This window comes from Microcebus murinus, chromosome 16 (genome assembly GCF_040939455.1).
Source record: "Microcebus murinus isolate Inina chromosome 16, M.murinus_Inina_mat1.0, whole genome shotgun sequence".
NCBI lineage: Eukaryota > Metazoa > Chordata > Mammalia > Primates > Cheirogaleidae > Microcebus > Microcebus murinus.
In genome coordinates, this window is record NC_134119.1 from 43,450,975 (window position 1) to 43,460,357 (window position 9,383).

At 44.5% G+C, this 9,383-nt stretch overlaps 1 long non-coding RNA gene across 1 annotated transcript; it reads left to right on the forward strand.

The window, feature by feature from the left end:
- Window positions 1-3,837: 3,837 nt before the first annotated feature.
- On the forward strand, window positions 3,838-8,893 carry LOC142861166 (uncharacterized). The gene is made up of 3 exons (XR_012912545.1): window positions 3,838-4,025; window positions 5,694-6,800; window positions 7,473-8,893. It is a non-coding gene; the product is annotated as an uncharacterized LOC142861166 (long non-coding RNA).
- The last annotated feature ends 490 nt before the right edge of the window (window positions 8,894-9,383 follow it).

A 9,383-nucleotide genomic window follows, 5' to 3' on the forward strand; every position in this document is an offset into this window, starting at 1 on the left:
AGACATTGATTTATCTCCACATAAATATGTTTAGTTTCAGGGCCATAGACTCCAGCCTCCCAAATGGCTGCACCAATTTCCATGCCTACCACCACATGGCAATATTATTCACACAACACAGTTGAGCCTAAGCCTACTTACATTTGGAGGTATTCTGATATGAAGTATGCAACTAATTGTCTGGGGCTGGAAAATTTTTCTGTGTATTGTACTTCATTCTGTAAGACACAAAATTTGCCTAATGTTCACAGAATATTTATGATCATGATTCCTTCCCAGCCTATCAATTTCATTCTCAAAAGAATTCTTTTTTTTTTATTTCGGCATATTATGGGGGTACAGATTTTAAGGTTTCAATAAATGCCCATTCCCCCCTCCCCCCACAAGGCTGAGTCTCCAGCATGACCATCCCCCAGATGGTGCACATCTCACTCATTATATATGTATATACCCGCCCCCCTCGCACCTGCCCAATACCCTATTACTGTAGTACCTATGTGTCCACTCAAAAGAATCCTTGACTCAGAGTGGCTATAACAAAAAAGACGATTAAAAATGTCTCATTTTAATGCTGGCAAGGATGAGGAGCAACAGGAACTCTTATCCAAAAATGGTGGAAGTAAATGTTGCTACAGGCATTTTAGAAAATTATTTGATAGAATCTACTAAAACTAAATATCTGAGCCAACCATTCAACTTCTAGATACATACCCAGCAGAATGCAGAACATGTTTTCATCTAGGGAGATATACTAAAATGTTCATGGCAATACTATTCACATTAGCCACTGTCCGGGGCTCAGAACACAATGCCCCAAAGTGTGGCACCTTGGTGGGTTGAGAACTTTGAACCGAAGGAGACTGGAAAGGCCCCAGAGGCAAAGTCTCTTTGACCTTCTCCCACCTCCTTTCTTTGGCTCCTTTTCCTCCCACAAGCCACGTCATAGGAACCAGAATTCCTCTCTTCTTGAAGCAGGTCATAGAAACTAGAACGCCTCTTCCCCCAAAGCAAGCCATAAAATCTAGAAAGGTCACTCTCTAATTTACCTCCTCTGAAATCAGGTCATAAGATGCTCTTTCTAGACAGGTCCTGCCCCATGCACAGGAGGAAGGAATGCTACATACACAGAGAGGCCAAGAATCTGAAAAAAATTTTAATTTTTTAAATGACTAATGACTAAAAAGTTTAAAAATTTTAGAAATAAAGGGTAAATATAAGAAACAGAATCTGAATAAATAGGTCTTACTGTGTTCTTCCCCCACCCTCCAGTTGTAGAGAAGCATGATTGGACAAAAACATTAAGAAAATAAAACAAAAAACAGTTTTTCGTGGGTTTTGGGTCTTCTTCAATTCTGAAGGCTCCCAGGTCATGTAAAACTTAGTTATGCTTTCCTCTTGCTAACCAGTCTTTTACTATAGCAGTACCAACCTTGACCCTTGAGAAGGGTGAGGAACGGATATTACCTTTTCACTCCTACACTCCAAACTTAGAAGGATCCAAATGTCCAAACAAGAAGAGAATAGACAAATAAATTGTAGTATTGTCCTAGAGAGTACTGTATTATGCAGCAATAAACCTGTTCCTGTATAATTGGTACATATTTCTGTAAGTATGCTATCCCTCAATACAAGGTTTATTAAAAGGAATAGCTGGCCGGGCACAGTGGCTCATGCCTGTAATCCTAGCACTCTGGGAGGCCAAGGCAGGTGGATTGCTCAAGGTCAGGAGTTCGAAACCAGCCTGAGCAAGAGTGAGACCACGTCTCTACTAAAAATAGAAAGAAACTAATTGACCAACTAAAAATATATATACAAAAAAAAAAAAATTTAGCCAGGCATGGTGGCGCATGCCTGTAGTCCCAGCTACTTGGGAGGCTGAGGCAGTAGGATCTCATTTTTTTTTTATTGTCAGCTTCTTTCCAAATTTTCACTGCAGACATAAATACATAGATGCCTATCTTTTATTTTAAAGATGGAATTACAATGGGTATTAAGTTGCCTGTTTGTTTGTTTGTTTTTTTTTTTTTTGAGACAGAGTCTTGCTTTGTTGTCCAGGCTAGAGTGAGTGCCGTGGCGTCAGCCTAGCTCACAGCAACCTCAAACTCCTGGGCTCAAGCGATCCTCCTGCCTCAGCCTCCCGAGTAGCTAGGACTACAGGCATGTGCCACCATGCCCGGCTAATTTTATATATATATCAGTTGGCCAATTAATTTCTTTCTATTTATAGTAGAGACGGGGTCTTGCTCTTGCTCAGGCTGGTTTTGAACTCCTGACCTTGAGCAATCCGCCCGCCTCGGCCTCCCAGAGAGCTAGGATTACAGGCGTGAGCCACCGCGCCCGGCCAGTAGGATCTCTTGAGCCCAGGAGTTTGAGGTTGCTGTGAGCTAGGCTGACACCACGGCACTCACTCTAGCCTGAGCAACAAAGTGAGACTCTGTCTCAAAAAAAATAATAATAATAAAATAAAAATAAATAAATAAATAAAAGGAATAGCTGATAAACAACTCTGATTTCTAAACATTTTTTTAAAAAGATGGCTGTATCTTTAAACTCCATTGTTTTGAATTAATAGTAATATAATGGGTTCATTTATTCTTGGCCACCTCAGCATGCATTAGAATCAACAAGAGTGAAGCAAGGCCTTGGCATGGTCTGGGCACGTCTCTTCTAGATGCTACCAGGAGTCCTTCCAGGTTGTGTTGCAATCAACATTGCCTCATTAAACACTTGTACTGGCAGGGGCATTAAAGCCTGAATTCCAAAGGGAAAGCTGAGCTACAATGATTGCATTAGAGTTTTGATAAAATGTGGTTCCTGAACCAAGTGGGGGTGAACAAGAGGGCCTCAGATCAGACTGTGTTTTCTGATAGTCCCTAACTCTGAGGTGTCAGATCACTGGTAAAGTAATCATCGTTGAAATTAGCTGACACTTCCTCCTGCAGGTTGCTCAACGCCTTCATTGGCTCTGCTCGTTCCCTCTGGCTGACACAACCGGTCCTTGCCCGCCGCCGACTCTATTGCTTGCCAGGCCAAGAAGGTGGAGAAATCACAGGTTCATGTTGCAGACTGAGCCAGGGGAGGCAGAGCTGTCTCTAAAATTGGCCCAATCCTTCATACTTCTTTGTCATATCTCGAGGGTGTCAAATGTCTGGAAACTAACCTCCTAAAATGGTTTTTTACAAAAAATCAACTTTGATGAGGTTTCATTTAATACAATAAATAGCATCCATGATGTAAAAGGTATGATTTCATGAGTTTCTAAAAGATAAATATGTCCCTAAAACCATGACCACAATCAAAACCACAGCCACAATCAAAACACAGAACATTTCTTTCATCCCTAAAGTTTTCTCAAACCCCATTGCAGCACCTCCCCCCCAACTCATTGTCACTATAGACTAGTATGCATTTTCTAGAATTATCTGGCTTTTGAATAAATAGCATGATGATAGACCAAACCTAAGCATGGTTCACACATGCACATGAATGTACACACATGCATATACACACTCTTCTTTCTTGGGATGGGAGGCCCTCCTACAGCTGTATACAAAGGCAAATGGCCCTGGGTGGCTTCAGAGTACATCCTGAGGCCTCCTGGCCACAGAGTTGGAACAGGGAGGGGAACCTGACCCAGCGGCCTGCAAAGAGGGTTGGTTTGAGTGCTCTGCCCAACAGGAGGAGCCTTAAGGACACAGCGACTATCCATAAGCAGAAGCCCTGAGTCAGCACAAGCCACAGTCTAGAGATATTTTGGGGGGGGGGGCGGCAATACAGTGGGTGGTTGCGGTAGCAGCAGCAGCAGCTGGGCAAAGCGACTGAGCCCCCACCTGTGAGTCAGCTCTGGCTGCCATAAGAAAGTGCCACGGACTGGGTGGGTCAAACAGCAGAAGTTTATTTCTTGTAGTTCTGGAAGCTAGAAGTCTCAGAACAAGGTGTCGGCTGGGATAGTTTCTCCCGAGGCCTCTCTCCTTGGCTTGCCTTGGCGGTCTTCTCCCTGTGTCTTCACGCGGCCTTCCTTCTGTGTGAGTGTCCTGATTTCCTCTTCTTATAAGAACACAAGTCATATTGCAGTAGGACCTACCAGAATGACCTCCTTTTACCTAATCACCTCTTTAAAGGCCTTATCTCTTAATAAGGTCACATTCCCGGGTTCTGGGGGTTAGGACGTTAGCACATGAATTTTGCAGGGCTGCAGTTCAGTTCATTACACCCCACAGAGGTAGGGGTTGGCGAACTCCTCCTGTGGGCTGGGAGTTGAATGCCTCCCCAGCGGACTGAGCCCTGGGATCAGGAGTCCCTCTTGGCTCCAGAAACGAATCCTGAATTCCACTCCCTGCAAGGCCTTACTCAGCACAGCCGTCTGTGAGTTTCTGGAACATGCCTTTTGCCCTTGTTCCTCACCTTTCCTCGGTGTAAACTAGGATAACCCAACTGAGTAGCTTTTCCTGGAAGCTGAAAATGTGAAGTGTGTTGAATTACAGCATACGTTGTCTCCTTACACATAGGTGGACGTGGGGAGAAGGGGTTAAGAACTGAACTCTTGGCCTAGAAGGGGAGGAGAGAAAGAGACAACTAGCTCCTTTTCCTTTTACTAGTCATAAAAACCTTTTTTTTTTCCTTTTTTTTTGGTTAATGTTCTGACAATGAAGGTAACAATAAAATCAGGCAATTGCAATGATCACAAAGAGGTATTCATTATGCCCTTTTAAATCAGTGCTTAAACGTCTCCTGGGCATACATGTGCCCCATTACGTGTTTTTGCAATAAAAAGTCCTCCCGAGGGCAGGCAGAAAATAGCAGGGCACAGGCTCCTGCTCCAGGGAGTCATGGGTTTCCGTGCAGCTGATAGGGGAATTTGCTTGGCTCCACACTTTTCTAAATATAACCTTCTGCCAAGTTTTCTCAGCAAAGTAGCCTTATGGCCCAAAGGAATGAGATAAAAGCAAGTTCTTAAAGGAAAAGAACTCATAAACCATAGAATCCAGCAATGAAATAGGAAAATGTTTCTCTCTACCCTGCCGGGGAGGTAGAAATTCCCACGTCAGGAAGTTTTTTATTTATGCCTCCTACATCAAACAGAACACAGAATAAAGATTTGGGAACGTGCTGTTGCCAAAGAGCAACATTTTTGTGAAGACAGAATGGTCAAGGGGTAACTTTTTTTGCCATTAGTTTATGCAGAGGCTGCAAACTGGTGGTCTGAGGGCTGGACTCAGCCACAGGCAGGTTTTGTTAGCTCGTCCTGCACTATGTTAAAAAATACATATTTGAATAAGTTCCCAAACTTGAAAAATAACATTTCATATAAATATCTGCATTTCCTTCAGCAACTCGAAGAGCTGGAAATGCCGGGTCCCCCATGGCAATCACACCCCCACATATACCCCTGAGAGCTGAGCTGGGGCCACACCCTCCCCAGATTACTGCAGTCCCCTCCCCATTCCGTCCCTTCCCTCTGTCTGGGCTGAGTATGACCTATTAATTATCAACCCACTTGCTATGTTATTTCACTTACAGGGAAGAGGGAAATACAATAAATTGTATGCCCAACGTGCCCTGCTCCTTCACTAAAGAGAGAAAATGATAGATACGGAAAGTCATGTGTTTTAAGAAATTTGGGCCAATGCATAGTTCTTTTAGAAGCAAAGACCATGCCTATTTGATACAATATACCAAATTGTTCTGGTTAGTTTACAGGTATAGCACCTGGCTGCAGCCTGAAGACACCTGTGTTTGTGTCCCTGGAATCTTAAATCTTACTAACCTTTGTCAAGCCTTTGTCAAGGCATACACAGCTGAGCTGTTTGACAATGGTGATAAGATTATAGGCTTAAAAGCTACCCTCCCCATGCCCTCTGGCTTCCACTTGAGATGATCCTTGACTTCTAGACTGGACTCCACGTGAGAACCTCAGTTTTCAGCCTCTGGTTTCTCATCCCCTGCAAAGCTGAACTCAACGTTTGTCAGGAAAAAGCATTTAGAGAAACCTGGTGGTAGGCAAAGGGGGCTTCTTGCAGCTCAGGGTGGTTTGTTGTTCCCTACATCACTGCACCTATGGGATCTACAGATTGGACAAGACTGATGTTCTGGAACATTCGTATCACAGGCCCTGAAGGGAATGGAAGCATTGAGACTATCAACATCAGTCACAATGTGGCATCATCATGGGGCTTCTGGTATCTTAGAGTTGGGCCGCAACTGCCAGCTTATTCTTATCAAATTCAATTCCAACTGTTTTTTGTTGTTTCAAGCTAAGAACACGATGACCACCTGAGCAGCTAAAGGATTAGTTTGTATCAGTGTCCAAGACTTTCTTGATAAAAGTTAGAAAACGATTAGCATTTTTTTGAACATGAAATGGTCCAGGCATTTAAGTTTGAGATAATAATTTGCAAAGAAATGCTTTTATCCCCGGGGAACTGTTTGGGGAGTTTGGGTGGGCTGGGTTTTCTTTTTTACATGTTTTTACGTTTGCATGAAAGTGCCTGTTTGAGAGCTGGTGGCTCTCCGTCACTAAGAGAGAATACAGGACAGTCATCAGGGTGCTTGACAAGATCATGATTGGCAGGAGTTGGTGGGGAAGGGCAGAGGCAACCCAAGGGGACCCTGGAGAGGAGGGGGATGAACCAGCTTCATAGTTCCCGTAGGGCCCAGAAGGCATCTAAGGGCACAGATTGCTCTTGCACAGGTGGAATCATTGGCTATCAGGCCAAGAAGAGAGAAAATACAGTAACAACAAAGCACCAACCCAGTGCACAGTGCCGGTCACGTGTGGACTGAACTGCAAGCGTGTGCAAGTACGTATGGTGTGTCTGGCAGGGAGGTGTCCTGGAAATCATCAGAATCGGGTGGGCTAATCCTGTCAATCTTTCTTATTTACTTATTGTGGAGAATTTGCAACATACACAAAAGTCAACAGAATAGGGTGAAAGGACCTCATGTGCTGACCACTAAACTAACCATCAACCCATGGTCAGTGCTGCCCCATGCACACCCCTTCTCTCTTTTAATGCACATTTTAAACATTGTATCATTTCATTCATAAATATTTGGGTGTATAGCTCCAGAAATAAGGACTATTTAATATATTTTTTTAATTTCAGCATATTATCGGGGTACAAATATTTAGGTTACATATATTGCCTTTGCCCCAACTGAGTTAGAGCTTCGAGCACTTTCAACCCCCAGAGCACCCATTAGGTGTGTATATGCCCATCCCTTCCTCCCTCCCCAGGATTATTTTTAATATAACCACAATATCATTATTAGAACAAAAAAATGAATAATAATTTATTAATATCACCATTTAAATTTCCAATTGTCTTATAAACAACATAATTTGTTTTGGTTTGTTTGAATCAAGATCCAAATAAGATGCATACTACGGTTAGGTTGCTATGCTATGCATCTCGTAAGTCTCTTTTAATCTATAATTTTCTCTCCATCTCTTTTTTTTCTTTCTTGCACAGTAACTATTGAAGGAACTGGAGTTTATTTTTAATTCCATTTTGAAGTAGAAGAACACACAGATGAATGAATAAAAGGTTTTGCCTCGAAGTCTCCCAGCCACTGTAGCACTTTGCTTTTCCTCTGTGTGTCCCTTGCAGTGTTGCACTGGAATTGCAGGTCATGCTATTCCTCCCACAAGTCAGAAGCCCTCGGGCCAGCGACTGTCTCTTGCTCATTTCGGGATCCCCAGGACAGGCACAGTGTCCAATTCGTCACTGCACTAATAGAAGTCCACGACTCAATGTGTAATCCGAGTGGGTTTAGGAATTAGGTCCAGCAAGGTGCAATGTCGAGGGATCAGAGCAGGGGTCCTCAAACTGCAGCCCGCAGCCCACATGCGGCCCGCCAAGGACATTTATCCGGCCCCCAGGGTGTTTTTGCCGCCGCTGCCTGTCCTGCTTAGCGGCCGACTGGTCCTGGGCCCACAGTGCGCATGTGTGGAATGTGCACCGCACTCTCCAACGGCCCTCCAACGGTCTGAGGGACAGTGAACTGGCCCCCTGTTTAAAAAGTTTGAGGACCCCTGGACCAGAGCATGTCAGAGTCCCTGCAGCAGATGGAGGACGTGTGTGGGGAATTAGAAAACGTGTCCAAGGTAGCTCTGATACCTACCCCTATAACAGACTGCATGGATGGCCTCAATTTTCGACCCCTCCCTGTATCCAGGCCCTCTGTTCTGTGACTTTTAAAGAGGCGAGTCTATTTTCTCAGCCTTTGGTTTGGCTTCAGCCAATGGATGTCAGAGATGCGATGATGCGTACAGAGGTGTGAGATAGCAATTTTCCATTGGCTCTTTCTTTCCTCGTCTGCACCGTGGAAGGAGACCGGAGCTGGCCTACAGGGCGAGGTGCCCAGCTGCCCCGTCATCCCAGCTTCGATTTGGGGTGGAGAGACACCTTTCACCATCTACCACCTGTGGAAGAACCTGAGAAATAAGAGTTCAGAGGTTTCTTTCTGGAGAATTCTCTGTGGAGACCCAAGGAAGAAAATAATAATGAAAGGAAGAAGATAAGTGTGTCAGCAAACTTCTGCAATATGACTTTGGGGTAAAGCATTTTGAGAATAACTTCTGGTTTACCTGAACTGACTCTTCAGTGCTTGTTGAGGCCATTGGTGGACTTTCCTTTTTATGATCCGAAGGCCTCACTGAGACAAAGTTTGTCATTGTAACTGTTGGAAAGACATCCAATTTGTTTTCTGAAGCAAATGGCTTCACATCCTTTGACTTGCTCACAGTACCTATTGCTCTGCTCAAATATCATGGGCAAGGAGCCAGGAGCCGTCAGCCCTGGAGGAGGGAAGCAGAATGAGGCGCTTACTTGCCACCTAGAGTTGCAAGACATGCTGATTTTTTAAAGAAAAAAAATGTCAGGGTTGACTTTTAAATGAATGGTTTCATAAGCTTTTGAAATTGATTGATTTGCATTTCAATTTTCCTTCTCTGCATTGACAATCTGTGGGTTTCAGCCTGTACTGGGTGCTGTCAGAGCTCCGCCCACATGCCCTTGGGCCCTTGGCCATTTCCAAGCACAGCTGGCACCTTCAGCTGCCAACAGCCAGCACCTGTGGCTCTTTGTTGGGGCTGTCCGGATGGGGAACTCACTTAGCCTGCAGGCACAGGGAACAAAAAGTGCCTGAGAATTCCCTACCCCTGGGGGTGGGGGCAGTCTCCACCTGTGACTCACAGGGCAGGTGTGAGGTCACGGACTGTGGCTGGATGACCCTGATCCCTGATTGGTCGACTCCAAGCATGACCTTCACCAGAGCTAAGCCAAAGTTGCTCTCAGTGGGCCTTTGATATCCTACCTGGCTTAGTCTCTCTCCCTTCTGTGGTCCACTATCCCACTCCTTGGTTTTTCCTGGAAATAATT